The following is a 21774-nucleotide window of genomic DNA, read 5'->3' on the forward strand; positions in this document are numbered from 1 at the left end:
ACTTGTGGGGCTCGAAGTTCTTCTTCTGTACCAGATTGGCACTAGATCCTCCCTCAATTCCTCGAGCATGTGTGTCCTTTGCTCTCGCCTTTTCTTCCACATCAAGAGTGCTAATGAGATCCACGAAGGAGGAAGCTTAGTGATGATACTTCTGGCAACAAACTTGTCCGGTAGCATACAACTGAAGTGCTCAAGTTCTCTAGCAAATGACTGTATCTCATGACCTTGCTCAACCACGGAGTACTCTTCAATAATCTTGTAATCATAGAATTACTCCATGATGTACAGCTCAGTGCCAGCAACCAGAGGGTAGCAGCGGAGGCCTTACTTGGACCCGAGCGGCGGTGACCTACCGTGTTCTACTCTTCCTGGTTTTTTGTGTGGCGCGGCCTCATTGGCAGCGGGGCGGGGCCTCGGCGGAGCCGGCGATGTCCTCTGACTCGTTGCCGGCGGGCGGCGGAGCAGGGGAGCGGGGGAAATCCTCCCCCTTGTTGCCGGTAGGGTGGGGCCTCAGCGGAGCCAGCAGTGTCCTCTGCCTCGTTGTTGGCGCCGCGGGGCCTCGGCGGTGCAGGGCCTCGTCGACGCCAGCGGAGCAGGGACTTGTCGGCGCTGGTATTGTCCTCTGCCTCGTCCTCGGTCTCGCCAAACAACGCATCGCCCGCTTCATCGCCCTCTTTGTAGGCGGCTGCATCCTCCGCCACCCGCATGCGGTACTGCCAGCGTTCGAGGCGGCCCTCGCGGGCGGAGCAGTACGAATGGAGCAGCGCCTCCTGCTCCGCCCGCTCCGCGGTGATCTGCTCCTCTGCCCGTAGGTGCTCCTGGAGGAGATGGTGGTTGTAGGCGGCGTCGGCCTGCGCCTCTTGGAACTGCTCCTCACACTTCTGCCTCACCGTGTCCATATATTCGGCATGGGCCTCACTGATGGTCATAGTGCAATGCACGAGCGAGGATGGCGCGGAGGAGGGGGTTAGCGGAATCATCGACTACCATGTTCTCCATTGGGACATCGTCGTCCTCCGGCTGCCTGCCTGCTAGCCAGTCAGCAGCAATGGCTGCCATCTCCTTGTGGTCTGTCGTCCGCCCGTCTCAAAGAGCGCTGGAGCGCAAGGAAGCCATGGTGGGCAGTAGTGGTGTGGACAGGAGAATAGGAACGGATGCAGATGACTGCGGCTATGGCCGGCGCAGCAGTTTATATAGCAATGGTGGGCGTCGGAGGGACGGACGGGTGGCGCTGGAGTAGCCACCTCGGCAACCACGTATCATTAATGTGGGCGGCAGAAGGACGGACGGACGGCACTTGTGTCGTTTGATGGCGGAGCAATCGCATACACCGGGAAGTGGGGCGGGCGGCGCTGACCGTTTTGGGCGGAAAGCGTGCGCGGGCGAGAGAGACGGTTTGGGTGGGCCAGGGCAGTTAGACTCGTGCTTGGCAGTGGGTCATTCCATCAGCTGAACATGCTGGCTCACCAGCTACCTCGCCGATCTGAACGATGACAATCAGACAATGGACGTAGCTTCCGACGAGGAGCCGGTGCCACTGTCCATGCTGGTTCATGCCGTGTTCACCATAGAGTAGGTGCGGCCGCACTTCGACGCCCTAATGGCAGAAGAGCTAGTAGCGCAGGAGGACCTGTGTTGCAACCTCCGTCTCCTCAACGAGCACCGATGAACAAGCGAACGACAATGCCATCGCGGACATGTGGCCCTGTGATCCTGGCTTCCCGAATGAGCAGCGGGTGCTGTATCAGACCATCCGTAGGGCCTGTGAGGTCCTCTCCGTCGTCCTTCGAGTTGTTGTGCTCGTCGTGGCGCCGCCATCTCGCGTTGTCAACATGAGCAACGGACATGAGGATGAGGAGATGACTTTAGTTGGAGAGGATGATAGTGGGGACCCACCAGGGCCATAGCCGCACATACGCAAGTGCCTCCTTATTAGTATATAAAACTATAAATTTTTTTGCTTCCTCCTAGTTTCCTGACATCATGGTCCCACACCATTGTCAACCTATTTATTCAATAAACGAGAGAATTGCACAAGAAGCGGCCGACAGCTGGGACCAAGCAGCTCGAGCAGTATTTGTGTTTTTGAGGTGTGAGCATTGCAGAGTTTTTCTTGAGCGATGTTTAGCCTAGATATTAATTTTTCTCCTCTGAACAACAAACAAAACATTGTTGCAGCTATTAACTGGGCAGGATGTGGCCCGTCTAGCCCAGGCCAGATATCCAGCCCAGATCTTAATTTTTTTAAGATGGAAATGGCTAGCCCAGCTATACTTTTTTTAGGAATACCCAGGCAAGGTCAAGTTGTTATTCTCCGCCCCGGTGGGCTGCAAATCTTTCCTAGGAGGGATGCATTAGGCTTAACAAGAAAATGGACTTTAAGAAATAATAAATGGGATGTAATTATAAAAACTGGGCAGTAACTATAAAAAATGCACCAAACACGTAATTACTTTATAAAATATTATTTTTGGATATTGAAAACTTTAATTTCATTAATTGTTGCGGGCGCAATGTTTCGTTAGATTTTTACGTAATATAAATTTATATTGAAATTGTATTTAATCTGACTAGAAATTTCGGGATAAAAATATTATGGATCCCATCAAAATGTGGGAAATTTTGTTGAATTCTGTTTTGAACGGTTGGTTCAAATGTGTTGTACTTTTAACAAACTGTAAATGGGTTGTAGTAAATTCCATTAGAATTCAAAATTTGGTTCCACATTCTTACAAATCTCAAATGGGCTATAAGTTCTATGCCACACACTTGTGGCCTTACTAAGTTGACACGTCCCCTGCAAAAAAGAGAGTTGACGCATATGCAAGGCCTTGTCAACTTATAGTCAACACACGGTTCTAGCAGCAGTGGCCATTGGATGTCTATCCAACGGATGCCGTGCTTCTTCTTCAATCTCGGATATTCTAGCTTCACCCGCCCAAAAAATGATTCCTCCCCCTGACAACTGGGGCGCACCGTTTCGGAAGCTGACATGTGGGCCTACTAAGTTGACAAAGCCGTTGGTACACGTCAACTTAGTCAATATAAACGATTCTAGCTGCAGTGACCGTACGATGTCCATCCAACGGCCGTCGTGCTTCTTCAACCTCTGGTCTTCTTGCTCCAGGCGCCCAAAGCAGCGCCGGTCGTGCCGCCTGCTCCTGCCTCCCGTGGCCGGATGTGCTGCCGCACAGGCCTCACCACCCCCTACTACTCCCACCTCTGGCCAGGGCATCCCTCCACTCACCCACACCCCCTGTAGTATTGCGGTGATGACAGCCTCACACCGCAGTCGAACCCGTGAACCCTCGTACTCCTCTCCGTGTGGGCATCCACTGCCACGTCTTCCCCGGCTCCGCGTCGTCCCCTTCCTAGGCCTCGCCATCGTCCACCGCCCTAGTGCTCATGGTGTGGTGTGGTCAATGTGGTCAAGGAACGACTTCCATCGGAAGAGTACTGTACGTGGAGAGGCTGACAGCTGGGTCCACGGCAGCCGCAAGGAAGTGCCTCCTTATTACACAGAAAATAATTACTCCTCCACCTGACAGTAGGGACCCACCGGACGGGCCACCGTATTTGGTGAAAAAATGTTTCCCCCCTGACTGCTGGTACCCACCAAACGGGCCAACGTATTACGCGAAAAAACATTTCCCCCGCTGTCAGCTCGGACCCACTGGAGGTGCCTCCTTATTACGCACAAAAAAATGAATACTCCCCCTGCTAGTTGGGACCCACCTTGGTGGGAGGCTGGCTTGTGGGGCTACTAAGTTGACAAGGATAGAGTGCTTGTCAACTTAGTCAATATGAACGATTCTACCTCCAGTGACCATACGATGTCCATCCAACGGCCGTAGTGCTTCTTCAACCACTAGTCTTCTTGCTCCAGCCGCCCAAAGCAGCGCTGGTCATGCCGCATGCTCCTGCCTCCCGTGGCCGGCTATGCTGCCATAGAAGCCTCACCGCCCCCTACTATTAACACCGCTGGCCAGGCCTTGCGGTGACGGCAGCCTCACCCCGCAGCCGAACCATTGAACCCTCGTACTCCTCTCCCTGCGGCCTTCCACTGCTGTGTCTTCCCCGTCTCTGCGTCGCCCCTTTCTAGGCCTCGCCGTCGTCCACCGCCCCGGTGCTCTCGGCGCAGCTTGGTCAACATGGTCAAGGAACGACTTCGATCGGAAGAGTACTGTACGTGGAGAGGCTGACAGATGGGTCCACGGCGGCCGCAAGGAAGTGCCTCCTTATTACGCGCAAAATAATTATTCCTCCACCTGACAACAGGGACCCACCGGACGGGCAACTGTATTTCGCGAAAAAAACATTTCCCCCTAATTGCTGGGACCTACCAGCTACATCTTCGCATGCAAGGAAGTGCGTTCGGGCAAAACAAACGATTCGCCCCCCTGACTGCTGGGACCCACCAGCTACATCTTCGCACGCAAGGAAGTGCCTGACAGTCGAGACCCACCTGGTCGAAGCATATGTAGCGTTGTCATTCTGGTCGCGAACGTGTACGTACATACTGGTCGATGTAGAGGCGCACACGTGTCGTAGTAGAGGCGCACACGTAGCATGTACACGTGCGTACAACGTTCATTGTGCAAGAAAGAAAATATGGCCACGTACGTACATACGGGCAGGGTCTCAGACGCCTACTCGCGCATACATACGGCCAGGGCTCATGTACATGGCTGGGTCAGAACAGAGAAACTGCATCGTTGTCGTCGTGTTCATTGGGAGCCAACCGGCTGGGTCAGAATGGAATGTGTCATCGTGTTCATCGGGGGTGCTTGGACGGAACAGCCAATGGAAACGAGGCCTGGCGTACCGCAGAACGGAGGAAACAGCCTTGTGTTCGACCGGCCATGGTCGAAATGGGATCATGTTCATCCGGTGAGGGAGTCCTGGACTAAGGGGCCCTCGGGCATCCGGCCTGTTATCCATGGGCCGGACTGATGGGCTATGAAGACATGAAGGCCGAAGACTGCACCGTGTCCGGATTGGACTCTACTTGGCGTGGAAGGCAAGCTTGGCAACCGAAGATTCCTTCGTATGTAACTGACTCCATGTAAACCCTAGATCCCCTCGGTGTCTATATAAACCGAAGGGGGTAGTCTGGAAAGGATATCATATGTACTCATTACCATACCCACATAGGCTAGACTTCTAGGGTTTAGCCATTACGATCTCGTGGTAGATCCACTCTTGTAACAATCTATTCATCAATATCAATCAAGCAGGACGTATGGTTTTACCTCCATAGAGAGGGCCCGAACCTGGGTAAACATTGTGTCCCCCGCCTCCTGTTACCATCGATCCTAGACGCATAGTTCGGGACCCCCTACCCGAGATCCGCCGATTTTGACACCGACATTAGTGCTTTCATTGACAGTTCCACCGTGCCGTCGATGAAAGGCTCGATGGCTCACCTTGTCATTAAAGACAATATTACCGTAGGGGTAGTTTTGGCCTTGGACCAAACTCTTCGGTTGGGCGACTTTGCCATGAACACCCGTTCGGCCGTAGGGCCAACGATGACCTCTTGGGCCATCGAAAATCCCCTTTGCATCAACTCCGAGCACTCCAAGCAGATGGATCCGTTTGAGTTTTCATCCTTAAACAAGCTCGTAGATCACATCACTGCTTTGGGAATCGCCACAGATTACGATCAGATCGGGCCTAAAACCAATCAGGGAGAAACTGAAATCCCACCGGTCACCCACCAGATCGCGGCGGTCCTGGAGCAGGACGGCGAGCCTTCTTCTATATTGAAGACGGACTATGTTCAGGTTGCCGTTCATGAAGAGCCGGATACTCACCCACGAAAGGACGCAACCAGCCCTCCGAACATAGCATCGGATGGCGGTTCCAAACAATCAAAAGATATTCCCGAACCTGGACTGTCTAGTCCGGAAGGTCGCCGGACTACGGACAACCGGTTAGGTCGGGGTTCGGATTTAATGCCACCCACCCACCCGGATATAGAGGCTCTCATGAGCATAAAACAGCAATCTCAAGAGAAGGTCCACCACTTTTGGGCCAGATTCCTCCTTGTCAAGGCCAAGGTAAAGGATTGATGTGACGAGGATGCAATATCAGCCTTCTGCAAAAACTGTGCGGACGAAGGAATCCTCAACGCCATCAATCGCTGCCGCGTACTAAAATTTGCTGACTTAGCAACCATCGTACAAAAATACTATCCGATGGAAAGCGCCTGGGAAACTCTGGAAACTCGTGGGACCGCCAGTCCCAACCCAACTTCCCCTACAGGCGAAAAGGGCGTACCCTCGTGGCACGCCCTATCCAACAGTCAAAAAACACAAAGCCACTACACGGCAAGGCACTGTTCTGGAAGGGTGGCTCGATGTCCCATGCAAAATACATACAACAACAAATACCGTGGCAACCCACAGCCTTAGAGTATGTTGGATACTACGACAGGTAGCCAAGAGCGCCGAGGACATCCTTATCAAGGACGCCCCAGAACAACACCCCCCAAAAGAATACGACCCAAGAGTATTAACAGTCTTTGAGACATTCGCTTCAAATAACAAGTGCAAAAGGGCACTTCGCGAGCTCAACGAAGTCTGCCAAATTGCTGTAATAAACCCAAGGAATGACACGGCTACAACATTCAACGCCGGTGACGAACCAAAGTACAGAACAGCATGAGCACCTGTCGCGTTAGTCCTTGGCCCCATCGTGGATGGGTTCCGACTCACCAAGGTCCTCATGGACGGCGGTAGCGGACTAAATCTCATTTATGAGGACACACTCCATAAAATGGAAATAGACAGGAGTCGCATCAAACAAAGTAACACAACCTTCCGAGGAATTATTCCTAGTCGGGAGGCGCAGTGCGCGGGCAAAATCACACTTGACGTGCTATTCGGATCACTGGAGAACTATCGGTCCGAAGAAATAACTTTCAGGTGGCCCCTTTAAGCAGCGGATATCACGCCATGTTGGGGCGGGATGCTTTTACACGCTTCCAAGCTATACCTCACTACAGATATATGAAGCTCAAAATGCCCGGACCAAATGGTATAATCACTCTCGTCAATGATCCAGACATAGCACTCCGCGCTGAAAACAAAACCGCATCCTTAGCCCTGCAGGCGCTATCCGAAGCCCTCGCGGCTGAAGAATTAACCGCACTATGCTCCACAGTAGACAGGGACGACGTGATCCTCAACAAATGCCCCAAATCCACCTCTTTCAAACCGGCAGAGGAAATAGTCAAATTCCAGGTCCACCCAACGGACCCCAAGAAGACAGCATCCATCGGAGCTCAACTGAACCCAACAGTTGACACCGCACTACGAGAATTCCTGCGTGAAAACTGGGACGTATTTGCCTGGCACCCTTCGGACATGCCAGGGATCCCACACAAGCTGGCCGAACATAGCCTCAATATATTAAAGGGGTTTAAACCAGTTAAGCAAACACTGCGGCGCTTTTCCGAACCCAAGCAACAAGCCATGGGGGAGGAGCTGGCCAAACTCATCGAGGCCGGATTCATTCAAGAAATCAAACATCTGGATTGGCTTGCAAACCTGGTGATGGTACCAAAGAAGGACAAATCCTGGCGCCTATGCGTCGATTTCAAAGACCTCAACAAAGCCTGCCCTAAGGATCCCTTCCGCCTCCCCCGCATTGATCAAATCATTGATGCCACCACGGGACAGGACTCACTGTGTTTCCTTGATGCATACTCCGGATACCATCAAATCAAAATGAAAGAATCCGATCAAGCTGCAACAACATTCATTACCCCATACGGGCCATTCTGTTTCAATACCATGCCCTCTGGGCTCAAGAACACCGGCGCCACATATCAACACATGATTCAAACATGCCTAGAGAAACAGATTGGCAAAACAGTAGAAGCTTACATTGATGACGTCGTCATCAAAACCAGGCACGTGGAAACACTAATAGACGACTTACGTCTTACCTTCGACAACCTCAGGGCGTATGGCATCAAGCTCAACCCGGAAAAGTGTGTCGTCGGCGTCCCTGCTGGAAAACTGCTGGGCTTCATCGTTTCCAATAGGGGACTTGAAGCAAACCCAGTCAAAATCCGAGCTTTGTCACAATTGGCTAAGCCAACAGACCTTAAACAAGTTCAAAAACTTGCATGTTGCGTGGAAGCTCTAAGCCGCTTTATCTCCAGATTAGGAGAAAAGGCACTGCCACTCTATCGCCTTCTACGGCGAACCGACCACTTCGAGTGGACGGACACGGCAACAGCCGGACTGGAAGAAATAAAAACCCTTCTTGCGAGCAATCTAATCCTGGCCGCACCAAATGCCGGTGAACCGATGTTATTATACATATCGGCAACACATCAGGTGGTGAGCGCCGTACTCTTCGTTGAACAAGAACAGGACGGACATAAATTCCCGCTTCAGAAGAAAGTATACTACGTGGCTACTGTCCTTACACCATGCAAATCCCGGTACCCTCATTATCAAAAAATAGCATACGCGGTCTTCATGGCATCCCGAAAGCTTCGTCACTACTTCCAGGAGTGTTCGATCACGGTGGCCTCCGAAGTACCACTCAACGACATTATAAACTACCGCGATGCTACGGGCTAGATTGCCAAATGGGCCATTGAACTCTTGCCATTCGACATCACATACAAACCATGTCGAGCTATCAAATCCCAAGTTCTGGCCGACTTCATCACCGAATGGACAGAGGCCGAACTCCCTAGAGAGTACGGCACATACTCCAATTGAGTCATGCACTTCGACGGCTCCAAATTGCTGGCAGGGTTAGGATCGGGTGTCGTTTTAACGTCCCCCACCGGAGACATCGTCCAGTATGTTCTAAGAATACTATACACAGACTCCAATAATGCAGCCGAATATGAGGCCTTATTGCATGGTCTCCGGATGGCTGTCTCCATGGGCATACAATGCCTAGAAGTGCGCGGGGACTCAAACCTTGCAATATCTCAAATAAAAGGAGATTTTGATGCTAAGGATCCAAAGATGGCAGCGTATCACAACGCAGTCATAAAAATGTCGGCCCGGTTCGAGGGGCTCGAGTTCCATCATGTGGACCGAGAAAGTAATCAAGCGGCCGATGTTCTTGATCGTATTGGCGCTAAACGCGACCCCATCCCACCTAATACCTTCCTAGAAAGGCTCTTCAAGACATATGTGGTGTGGCAGGGGGAAAACGGCAACACTAGTCCGGACCCAAACATAACCCCAGATCCCGAAAACATCGACATAACACCATCGGCGCATCTCATCATGGCAGTCATTGCCCCATGGACCGAACCCTTCCTGGCCTACCTTAATAAGAAGTAGCTTCCTGAGGACCAGAATGAGGCCCGCTACATTGTCCAGCGTTCGAAGGCCTACAAGGTTCATGATGGAGAACTCTACAAGAAAAGCACCACCGGAGTCCTTCAACGATGTATATCCGAGGAAGAGGGGCGGCAGCTCTTGGCTGAAATTCATGCCGGACTCGGCGGTCGCCACGCTGCAGCTCGGGCCTTGTTAGCAAGGCCTTCCGTACAGGGTTTTATTGGCCGATGGCCCGATCGGATGCACAGGACCTTGACTAACATTGTGTCGGATGCCAACTCTTTGCCAATCAAAGCCATATGCACCCACTGCCCTACAAACAATCCCCATCACTTGGCCTTTCACGGTCTAGGGACTCGACATGGTTGGACCCCTTAAAGGGGGGAGCCATAAGAAAAAATATCTGCTGGTTATGGTGGACAAATTCACTAAGTGGATAGAGGCTAAACCAGTCAAAACGGCTGAGTCCGGCCCTGTGATAGACTTCATATCCGATGTTGTGCACCGTTATGGTGTCCCACACAGCATCATCACTGACAACGGCTCCAATTTCACAGCCGACAAGGTAAAAACCTGGTGCACTACTCTGGGTATCAAACTCGATTACGCCTCTGTCTACCACCCACAAACCAACGGTCAAGTAGAACGTGCCAACGCTCTTATTATGAGCGGCATCAAGCCCAGACTAGTGCGTTCTTTGAAAGAATCAAACAAACACTGGGTTAAGGAGCTCGACTCCATACTCTGGGGGCTGCGGACCACGCCCAACCGTATTGCCCTACGATATTATCCACGACTCACCTAGAGTGCGTATGTACGAAGAGAGAGAATCCGAGCTCGATCGGCAGGATAGCCTAGATGCCTTGGAGGAGGAACGCGATGTCGCAAAAGCTCGTTCAGCAGTTTACCAATAGCAGGCTCGAAGATATCAAAGCAGAGAAGTACGGGCCAAGACTTACAACATCGACGAACTTGTTCTACACCTCCCGGAGAAGAAAAAGGACAAACTCAAGCCCAAATGGGAGAGTCCCTTCATAATTGACGAAGCTCTCACCGGAGGAGCGTATCGTCTTCGTGATGCATCAAACAATTGCCTCGAGCCGAACCCCTGGAACGCGGCCAGACTCCGATGATTCTATGCCTAGCGCTAAACTCATTGTTCGTCTCCTCCTCCCCTATAGTTTCCATTATTTTTTCTCTCTTTTCCGATTACTTTCTTTTTCTCACTTTAAAAGCTTTAAGTACGGCTAGACCGCACAGCATCGGCAGATACATCTTTAAACATGTACGCCACTTGTACCTGGGGGCTTCTCGGACAGAAGTTCTTGTCATTCCTTGAGCATCAAGCTCCTCACATATGAGTTTTTTTCATATGTACCTTTTCTTCGCCACTATATGCATCGATATGACTTAAGTTTTGGCCAAGTTGGGTTGCCTGGCTCCTGTGCTTATGCCCTATGTTCCCATTAGTTCGGCTAGGGCATAAAGGGAGCACCTCTGCGATTGTTACTGTCAGGTCATCCGGATGTGTACCTCAGACTGGGTGAAGCCGAAAGCTAGCGTTCTTAAGGGAATATTCGGTCGGTGAATTAAAGATGTTTTCTAAACTCACTCCATTGTGCACCCCCAGAAGTTATACGAACTGTGGTGCTCGCATCACAATTCCGACATGTACATTAAATGCATGCACACCCAGGGAAAGGAACCCTTAACGGAACTATTCACTCTGGAAGATGTTTCTTACGATATCCATGTAATATAAAATAGCTAGCAGGATACAACTTGTCTGTTCAAGCAACTATGACCCCTACGCCTAGTTTTCCAAGCATAACCCAGCCTATTCAGCCGCGACGGTATTCAGAAACACTCCGCACCTTAGAGTACGGAGGATGAAGCGAAAAGGTCTGCCATGACAAATGATATACAATTCAGCTAGATGAGGAAAAGTACACAATCACTTGGACTCAAACACCTCTTCCGCTAGACCTTCCAACATGCAGTCAATCCTTCTTGCTATGTCTTGAGCTTCCGTTGGTTTTCCCCGAAGAAGAAGGGATGATGCAGCAGAGTAGCGTAAATATTTCCCTCAGTTTTTGAGAACCAAGGTATCAATCTAGTAGGAGGCCACGCTCAAGTCCCTCGTACCTGCACAAAACGATAGCTACTCGCAACCAACGCGATTAGGGGTTGTCAATCCCTTCACGGTCACTTACGAGAGTGAGATCTGATAGATATAACATTATTGGTATTTTTGGTATAAAGATGCAAAGTAAAAAGCAAAACAAGATTAAAGTGATGGAGATTGATATGATGAGAATAGACCCGGGGGCCATAGGTTTCACTAGTGGCTTCTCTCAAGAGCATAAGTATTCTACGGTGGGTGAACAAATTACTGTTGAGCAATTGACAGAATTGAGCATAGTTGTGAGAATATCTAGGCATGATCACGTATATAGGCATCACGTCTGTGACAAGTAGACCGAAACGATTCTGCATCTACTACTATTACTCCACTCATCGACCGCTATCCAGCATGCATCTAGAGTATTAAGTTAAAAACAGAGTAACGCCTTAAGCAAGATGACATGATGTAGAGAGATAAATTCATGCAATATGAAATAAACCCCATCTTGTTATCCTCGATGGCAACGATGCAATACGTGCCTTGATGCCCCTTCTGTCACTAGGAAAGGACACCGCAAGATCGAACCCAAAGCTAAGCACTTCTCCCATGGCAAGAACTATCAATCTAGTTGGCCAAACCAAAAGGATAATTCAAAGAGACTTGCAAAGATAACCAATCATACATAAAAAAATTCAGAGAAGATTCAAATATTATTCATAGATAGACTTGATCATAAACCACAATTCATCGGTCTCAACAAACACACCGCAAAAAGAAGATTACATCGAATAGATCTCCACAAGAGAGGGGGAGAACTTTGTATTGAGATCCAAAAAGAGAGAAGAAGCCATCTAGCTACTAACTATGGACCCAAAGGTATGAGGTAAACTACTCACACTTCATCGGAGAGGCTATGATGATGTAGAAGCCCTCCGTGATGACGGCCCTCTCCGGCGGAGCTCCAAAACAGGCCCCAAGATGGGATCTCGTGGATACAGAAAGTTGCGGCGGTGGAATTAGGCTTTTGGCTCCGTTTCTGATCGTTTGGGGGTACGTAGGTATATATAGGAGGAAGGAGTACGTCGGTGGAGCATCGAGGGGCCCACGAGGCAGGGGGCGCGCCCTAGGAGGGGTGCGCCCCCCACCCTGGTGACCGCCTCTTTGACTCCTTGGAGTAGGGTCCAAGTCTCCTGGATCACGTTCGTTGAGAAAATCACATTCCCAAAGGTTTTATTCCGTTTGGACTCCGTTTGATATTTCGTTTCTTCGAAATACTGAAATAGGCAAAAAAACAGCAATTTTGGGTTGGGCCTTCGGTTAATAGGTTAGTCCCAAAAATAATATAAAAATGGAAAATAAAGCCCAATATAGTCCAAAATAGTAGATAATATAGCATGGAGCAATCAAAAATTATAGATACGTTGGAGACGTATCACAGTCTAACTTACAATCCTGTTGAGAATATTTGGCGGCCACCTCTACTTGGTCATATACTATACTAACAGGAATTTCTTCCCCATTCAGCCCTACCGGCCCGACACGAGCCATGTGATTAGGATCCAGCTTAGTGTAGCGCGTCTTCACCATGGCCCAGGCCTCTCGCGCACCCTCTCGGCAGGCAGATATCTTCCATAGGCGGATACGACGCCGTGCTCCCTTGAACAGCTCTACCAGCTTCTCCATGCTTCCTGGAGGGGAGTCGGATGGCCATAAAGCCTTGGCTACACTCCGCATAGCATGTCGAGCTTGCTTGTGCAACTGCGACAGCTCCTGCAGAAGATCATTTGATGATCCGGACACTTCCTCTTCGGGGCGGTTCGTCAACAAACCTGCAATTACAACTATATCAGCTACCATTACCTCCAGACTGTTGTAAGACAAAAGCGGCCACATACTGAATATGCCGCCTCAGAGCTTCTTGTTCTCCTTCACAGAGTCGACTAGCTGCGCTCACACATCTTTCAGTTCTTCGCCTAGGTTGATGTTCGAATCCTGGAGTTTCTTTTTCTCTTCAATGACCTTTGTCAATACACGCTCGCCCGCTGCTAGCAGCTTTTTGGCTCCATGTTCTTCGCTTCGACCGGTGTCCATCTGCTCTTGTACTTGGTCTAAACAACCCAACACAAAAATTAGAACCCAGATTCACACTATCGGTGTAGCCTTATGAATTTCCGATGGAGGAAAATATTACCTGGAGATGCCATGTATTTCTCCAGTTCGGCATTGGCAGCAAGCAGCTGGCGGCTAACACTTTTCTAGCTCCTGAGCCAGCTGGGTATTCTTCTCCATAAGAACCTGGTTGTACATTGATCATTAAATCAGTTGATTCAACTCCTTTAAGTCTTGGGGGCTACTGGCATATGGTTGCCGTAATCAGACAAAGTGAAATTACCTGCACATCTTTCGGATGTTGCTTTTTGGCCTTGCTAATCCCATCTCGAGCAGCCCAGATGTACACATCGGCTGTGTTGAAGGCGTTAAACGACTCTTCAGAAAAGCCTGGATCTTGTAAAATGGCCCGTCGGTGTTGATGATTCATAGCACTCTCCACTTCTGAGTTGGTGACCGATACATCATCCAATTCCTCGGCTAGAGGACAGTCCGGCTTCGCCCCTGCATCAGCCCCCATCTTCACGACTGGATTTGAATCCTGGCTGTGGGAAGTAGGGCCGCTCGGACCCCCGGATACAGCGCGGCGTGCCTTCCTCCTGGAAAATGGAAAACGGGAAGGTCACGGTTGGACGTGACTGCTTAGGGGCAGGTTGGCAAATTCATACATCTTCGATGAAGGCGCAGCCGTATCTTCATTTGCTTTCCTCTTGGAAGGATTGTCCGGCGCGTAAGCCGATCTCTTCGAAGCCGCCGAACGTCTCCCCTGTGAAGCACGATACAGTGCGATGGGTGAGACGGAGTAAGAGCACTCTTTTAGAGAAGGTGATTTCTTAATTATTTACCCGAGAAGCAGGAAGAAGGCCTGGATAGTCTGCGGTAATGGCCACTTCTGTGCCGTCGTAGCTGGTCTGGTAGAACACTCCCTCCGCAAGCACCACAAATATATCTATGTCCTCTTTGAACCCGGGATCTAGCTCCCGGTTGTGGTCCTCCGACTATGGGGCGGGACTATAAAATCCCTCAGTGACCTTTCGCCAGTGTTGTCATAAGCAAACAAGCTAGAAGTTTATCAAAAGCAATTTGGAGATGGAAGAAGTAAAATTGGAGGGGTCAGGCCTTACCCAGCTGTGAGGGTTATACATAGAGTACCCGTCTCTAGATTTGATGTGGAGAAATTCCTTTCATCCCCTTTGAACAGTTCGGCTAATATCTTAGCCAAAGCGGCAGGGGTATCCGGACCTTTCCGGCCGCAGCGAGAAGCGTCGTCCTCCCCTTTATAGTGCCACATGGGAAGCCCTCTGTATTGGAGCGGTTGAACCCCTCGCGCTAGGGAAATCGCCATAACCTCAATTACTGTGAGTCCGGACTAAGTGAGCTCTCTTATCCTGCTCATCAGCTGATGAACCTCCGCGCTGTCTTCCTCTTCAAGAATCTGGGGACGCCAACTGTGGCGTTTCTTCAGCGGGACACGAGCAAATTCAGGAAGACCCTTTCGAATCGGGTCAGGAAGCGCAACGTCCTCTATATAAAACCATTCGGAGGGCCATTCATCAGGTGCCTTCCTTGGTGTGCCGGATGGATATCCGGTATCAGCGACGCGCCACACTTCGGCTCCACCCACTTCAAATATTGACCCTTCGTGATTGTGTGGGACAAGACAAAATAGCTTCCTCAACAACTCAAAGTGAGCCTCGACGCCCAGGAAAAGTTCACATAAAGCAACGTAACCCACAATGTGCAGAATATAGGCCGGAGTGAAGTTGTGCAGCTGGAGGCCGTAATATTCCAGAAGCCCTCGGAGGAATGGATGGATTGGAAATCCGACACCTCTTACCAGGTAGGGGACAAAATACACTCGCTCCCCCCGGACGGATTGGGGAAGTCCTCTGCCTGAGTCCCCTCATTGATGGAAGCTAGCCCCGATCGAACAGGGACTAGATCTGCATGGGGAAGGAACCCCTGTGTCGTGGTTTTGTCACGGCAGATGTCCTAGAGAAAGGACTTAGTCGTGGAGCCATCGCGACGGGTTAGCTTGAAGGGGTTAAAGCGGACACAGGGCTGCACGAGAGTTTATACTAGTTCGGCCCCTTCAATGAAGGTAAAAGCCTATGTCTAGTTGTGATGGAATTGATGGGGTTTCGATGACTAGGGAGCAAATAAGCTTCGCCTATGTCTCGAGTTGTTGTCTGTTGTCCTTGAACCGCCGTCGGGTCGTCCCCTTATATACACGGGTGACACCCATCGGTTCACAGAGTCCCAACACCGGTCGATATTCGTATCCGGGTTGGTCTCTCCTTATTCCTAACTTACAATACAAGTTTATATACAAATTCCGGTTTACAGCTACAAGTCTTGAACAGGCTACGGGTCTTAGGCCCTCATCTGCCTTCTTGGGCTTTATCACTTCTGGAACTACTGATGAATTTGACCTGGCCCAGATAGGCCGGTTTACGCCCAGCAGTAATATCCCCAACATTAGGCCCCAGATTGATTTGAACGGGTTCATGTCAATCCTTTAACAAAAACTTCATCTTCAACGTCTTCTCATAAATTGGTAAACCGCCATGATGTCATCTTCTCTGATTACTGTAAACCAGAGTGACGTCACGTGTCATAACAAAGATATCCATTATGCTTCTTTATTTAATATATCTGCAGAAATCGAGGCGACAGCTCCGTTTCGTGGCCCCTTGATTGTCGCGCCTGACACATGTCTTTTTGCCTTATAAATAGGGCCGAAGGGTCATTTCCTTTCTCTTTCCCTTCTTCCCCTTCTGCTTCGTCTTCCTCGCATCGTCCGGCTTCAGAGCTCCGCCGCCACCGTCGACCTCTGCCTCAACCTTGGCCGCTGCATCAACCTAGGCGCACTAGAGCATCCCGGCAACCTTCCGCGTCTTCCTCAGCTCCGGTAAACCTTCTATCCTTTCCCCTGCAGATCTGTTTTAGGGTTTCAGAGTTCTTCACTATTCATCGTCTGCCTCTTGCTCATACGATAGATCTTTAGATGAATCCACAAATCTTTACTCTGTGCCATGATAGTTATTTGACCTTCGCCTTCACTTATGCATCTCAAAACCATAGATCTATATGAACGTTTTGCTCATTGGTTCGGTACTGCTCCTTTGAACCTCTAAGTATTTATCTCTTTTCTGAACTTGCTTCAGATCCAATGCTATAAGGAAATCATGTGAAACCTGTTTCTGCGTACTTGGCCATCCGCAATGCTTAGATCAGGCGGTTTAACCTTATAGAAATTTTTTCCAAACCGGTATATGCCACTAGTCCCCTTATTGAACCGCCAGATGCTTGTTGCTTCATAAACTCCGGTTCAGATAGTTCTGTCTCCGGTTTAACAGTGCCCATACCAATGTATCTTGATCAAATGCATTTTTGAACCGGGATCTTCGACCTTGTAGATTCCATCATGGCCAAGCAAGTGTATGAGTGCAATTGGGTTCCTTCTCGCGTCATAGAGGCTCAACTGGACGATTTAGTCCTGATTGGCGCTTTAGCCAGCAAAGATACCATCCATTGGAGGACTCCTGGCAAAGAATGCCCTCCCACACCTTGAGAAGGAGAGGTTGTTGTTTTCGTAGATCACTTAGCCCGGGGCTTTAAGCCGCCCGGTTCTAAATTTTACCGGGATGTTTTAGCCGATTTCCAGCTCCATCCACAAGATACTGGCCCCAACTCTGTTACAAATATGTGTCACTTCCAAGTGCTCTGTGAAGCGTTCTTTCAAGAGGAGCCCACAGTGGAATTGTTTAGAGACCTTTTTCCATCTAAACCGCCGTACCGAGTTTACTGACGTCTCCAATACGGAGTTGGGTGGCATGGCGATTCAGAAAAGGAAAGAGGTCACATACCCTCATGCCAAACTTCATAGCCACCCCAAAGAATGGAATCAGACATGGTTCTACTGCAAAGACACCTCCCCTGCTGGTGAGAATCCCTTGCCTGGCTTTCGTCCGGAGCGGCTCAGCAATATACACCCTTTTCCACAAAGATTGACTACACAGGAGAGAAGCAAATATGCTCCTCAACTGTCAAAGCTCAGAGCCTTTATGGCCAACGATTTAACAGGGGTTGATCTCGCTCGCTGTTGGATATCATGGAGAATACTGCCCCTTAGTCAATGCTCCGATTTGATGTGTGAGTATACTGGCAGTGTTGATGACCCACTGCGACATTCCAAAATCCAGCTCACCGATGAAGAAATCACAGAGGTTGTGAATAAGATGCTGAATCAACCAGAACACGTCTGTGCTAGAAATGGCCTGCTTCCCTTCTGTGCCACCAACAAACCGCCAGCTATAAGACTTTGATTTTTCTTTTTGCCGAATCTGTTAATGATATATCTGGTCTTTGATTAATATAAGTGTCTATGTAATCAGGGCAATGATCCATTTTGGAGCAAGAAACTGCCGCAGGAGAAACCAGAAAAACCAGACAAACCGGAAAGAGCAACTCGGCAAAAGACTAAAGCTGTGAAGAAGACTGCCCACAGGAAAAGAACCACTGCATCTTCTAATCCGGCCCCTGATGATGATGTGGATAATCCGGACTTTGAGGTAGAGCTTGACTCACTTGGTTTATTTTTCATGCGTCTTATTGATGATGATATTTGTCAGGATGATGCCGAAGCCAGTCACGCGGATGTTGCAGAGGTAATTATTCTCTCTTCCGATTTAGAAACTTTGCCTTCACAAAAAATCCGTCAGGCAAACTACAAAATTAAATTTTCTCATCCTCTTGCTTATTTGGATCCTAAATTTCTTATGAAGACCCAACAACACGAAGCTCGTCGCACAACCCAGCACAGCGGCCAGGTAGTTACCTCCGCCGGTTTACCGAACAGTCCGGTTCGGAAACGCCATTCAGAGGTCTCTAATTTGCTTGTCAGTGCTTGTCCTAAAGCGGGCTTCTTTCGTCAACCTCTTAATTCGTCTGACTCCGATTACCAGGTTACTTCCCACTCATCTTCTGGCGAGTCATCGGCTACTCAGCTCCCACCGCTCAAAACGGTGCTTGGGTAAGCTATACTTATTGTGATGTTTGCAGTACATCGCCTTAGAACATATGCTGTATTTGATTTTGTTATTCTTCTCAGGGCCAAACCTAGGCCAAGCAAGAAGGCCCGCCTGGACAAAGCGGCCGAAGAAGATGTCGTTCTTGAACCAGGCAAGACACCCAATCTTGAAGCGGCTATTCCTGAGGATATACCCAACGATCCACCGCAGCAAGACGACAATCTTATTGCTGAAGAGAGACCTACTGATGCCTCAGGTCCTGTCAATCAACCCACAGGTTCCATCCGGATTGAAAGCTCCACCGGTCCAGCAAAACCTACTAACAAGCCAACAGCCCCAGTGCAAACCAGCGGTACCCAGGATGATGAGGTTGTCATTACTGGCACTGGCCATACTGAGCCAAGCAATCCTGTCGCTTTGTCCAAACATTCTGCCAAGGAAGAATTTGCTGCCTTTGGCAAAGGCAAGTGGAACGCTGATCTGACGACTTATGCTGCTCTGAACGCCCAAGATATCCATTCCGGCTATCTGAACCAGTTGTATACCAGTCGCGACTATGAAGCCGGTCTGGTTAATATGATGGAAGATAAATATGAGGTAACTTCCATATGGTCCTTCCTGCTTGTATGCTTCCATTCTTGCTGACTCTCCTAGCCCCCAAGGGCCGGTTTGTAATATTCTTTCAAACTGGGACTTACTAATATAAATCTTGATGCTTTGAAATTCGCTGATGTAGCCCCCAAGGGCCGGTTCAACTTAGCGTAGTTAAACCGGTACTTTAAGTAATTGAAATTGCCACATCAGAATATATACGAGCAAATAGCCATTAGCCCCCAAGTGCCAAGTTGAATACTTGTATTGATCTTGGGACTTTGTAAGCAATTGAAAGATGAAGATCGAATATGCATTAGCCCCCAAGTGCCAAGTGCATAACTTGTTATGTGGTTGGTACTTCAATCCTTGTACCATTTTGTTGAAGCATATAACTGTCTGCATGCAGGCTGAGCTGAAGACGAAAGAAAACCAAATCGCCAACCTCCAAGAAAACCTGAAAACCCAACAAGCTGAAACCTCCAAAGCAAAAGAGGAATTAGCCAGCGCTTTAAGCGCCATGGAGCAGCTTAAGGAGAGCTTCAAGAAGAAATAGGCGGATTGGGCCACTGAAAAGTCCAATTTAATCAAACGAGCAGAGGATGCCGAGGCTGCACTAAAACCGGTGGCGGATGAATTAACTAGTATAAAGCGGCACGTGCATACTATGACCACTGCTATCTTTGGTAAACCAGTTTGACTTCTGAATTGACTCGGCCTTCTTACAGAGCTGCCGGTTTAACCCTTATGATATTTTAGGGACACGAACTAGTCATTTGGGTTCAGATGTGCGGAAAAAATTGAAGGCCGTCTACACGTTGGTCGAACAACTGTATACTGGCGCACAGCGGATCATCTGTACCGCATCTCACAACAAACCGGCGCCCACTTTGATTCAAGATACCCTGATGAAACTGTCGGTGCTTCCCGCCCGGGTTGAAGAGCTGAAGAAATTTGCTGCTCGAACCGGTGCGATCAATGCCTTAATGCGGGCAAAAGCCTGGGTGCCAGATTTTGATCCTATTGAAGCGCTCAGGGCTATCCCAGCTTGAAAGAAGATGGGTCAGAATTTAGTGAAGCGGATCAGCGAGCCATAAACCGGGAGGTGCGTCCGCTAGCTTGTCAACTGGCTGAAGAAGCAGACTTGTCTCGTTATCAAGCTCAATATGATAATCAGAACAAGCGAATAGCTGCCCCAATTCATGAGTCGGAAAATCTTATCCCTCCAATCCGTAAGCACACTTACGCTCCCGATATTGACCCGTCATTGCTGATCCACGATGAAGTTGTTTTTCAAGCATTAATGGGAATAGACTGGACAACTGTTGATTTCCAGCCACTGGGTAGAGAAACGGAGGTTGAAGCGGCGCAGGGTGACCCACAACCATCAGGCCAGGCTGGTGACCAAGCTTGAACCGGAAGCCGGTTTTGAAACTGCCTCTCCTTTGCGAAAAACAATGATATTATTATGGGCACCGTGTTGCCTTGTAATAGGCTAGCTGATACTTTTGATGTTGATATGCCTTCGTGCATAATTTGTTCTTCTTGTGGTGATGAACTTTCCAAAGCACCTTCTGCAATAAAAAACTCTTCAAGTGCCACCGCGGTTGTACCGTCCGGCGGAATATGATGTCTGCATATATGAAGTCAAAACATCCAAAAAAATTCTCAAGTATATGACCAAATTTTTGTGATACATAATACCTGCCCTCGTTGAGCATGAAGTTGGCTTGGCCAATCTTGAAGCGGAGTTTTGCAAACCCACACTGTTGGAGGAGATAACAGCTCCTGTATATATATGATGCTGGTTTACAATGTAAACCGTGCCGGGTTATAATAAACACCATGTTACTCCATAAGAGGATGTTAACAACAAGGATCAAACCGGGCAAATAGTCTCCGGATTGACGTGAACTGTGTTCCGTCAATTGATTGGTTAAAAAACTTTGTCGGTTTAAAAAACGCAATAAAAAGCAAAAAAAAACCTTCAAAGAAAAGTGTAAATCAATTGCAATGACAAAACATTGCAAAAAAAAAGGTTTATTTGAGCTGATCAGATGGTGTTACCATGGCCGAACACGACCAAGCTCCCGTTAGGTGTAACTATGGTTCTAGTCAGCCAGGTCCCCAAATGAAACCGTGGCATTTATGCCGATCAAGTGGCATGGTCATGGTTCGGGTTCGACCAAGCCCCCAAGTGATTATGTGGCCTTAAGCCGATCAAGAGGCATGACTGGTTTAGACATGACCAAGTCCCCAAGTGATCTGGTGGCTCTCGCCTATCAAGAGGCATGGTATTGGTTCGGACACGACCAAACCACCAAGTGATATAACATGATGTTTTTAAAAAGCGAACTCAAGGGGTAAACCGGAGGCCGCTTTAGAGCAACTCCGTGTAACCTCACATGATGTAAAAGAACAGATACCCCGCTTTAGCTGAGGTTCCGGTTTATTATATTTAATCATAATATATACATTGTCGTAATATGTACATAAGTATAGCCAATGGCTCAGGTACAGTAAGGCCGAAGATGAGCTATGTTCCACGGCCTGTTAGTCTCCTCCTCTGATGTACGTGAGTCTTTATGCTCTC

The sequence above is a fragment of the Triticum dicoccoides genome, chromosome 7A, assembly GCF_002162155.2.
Source record: "Triticum dicoccoides isolate Atlit2015 ecotype Zavitan chromosome 7A, WEW_v2.0, whole genome shotgun sequence".
NCBI lineage: Eukaryota > Viridiplantae > Streptophyta > Magnoliopsida > Poales > Poaceae > Triticum > Triticum dicoccoides.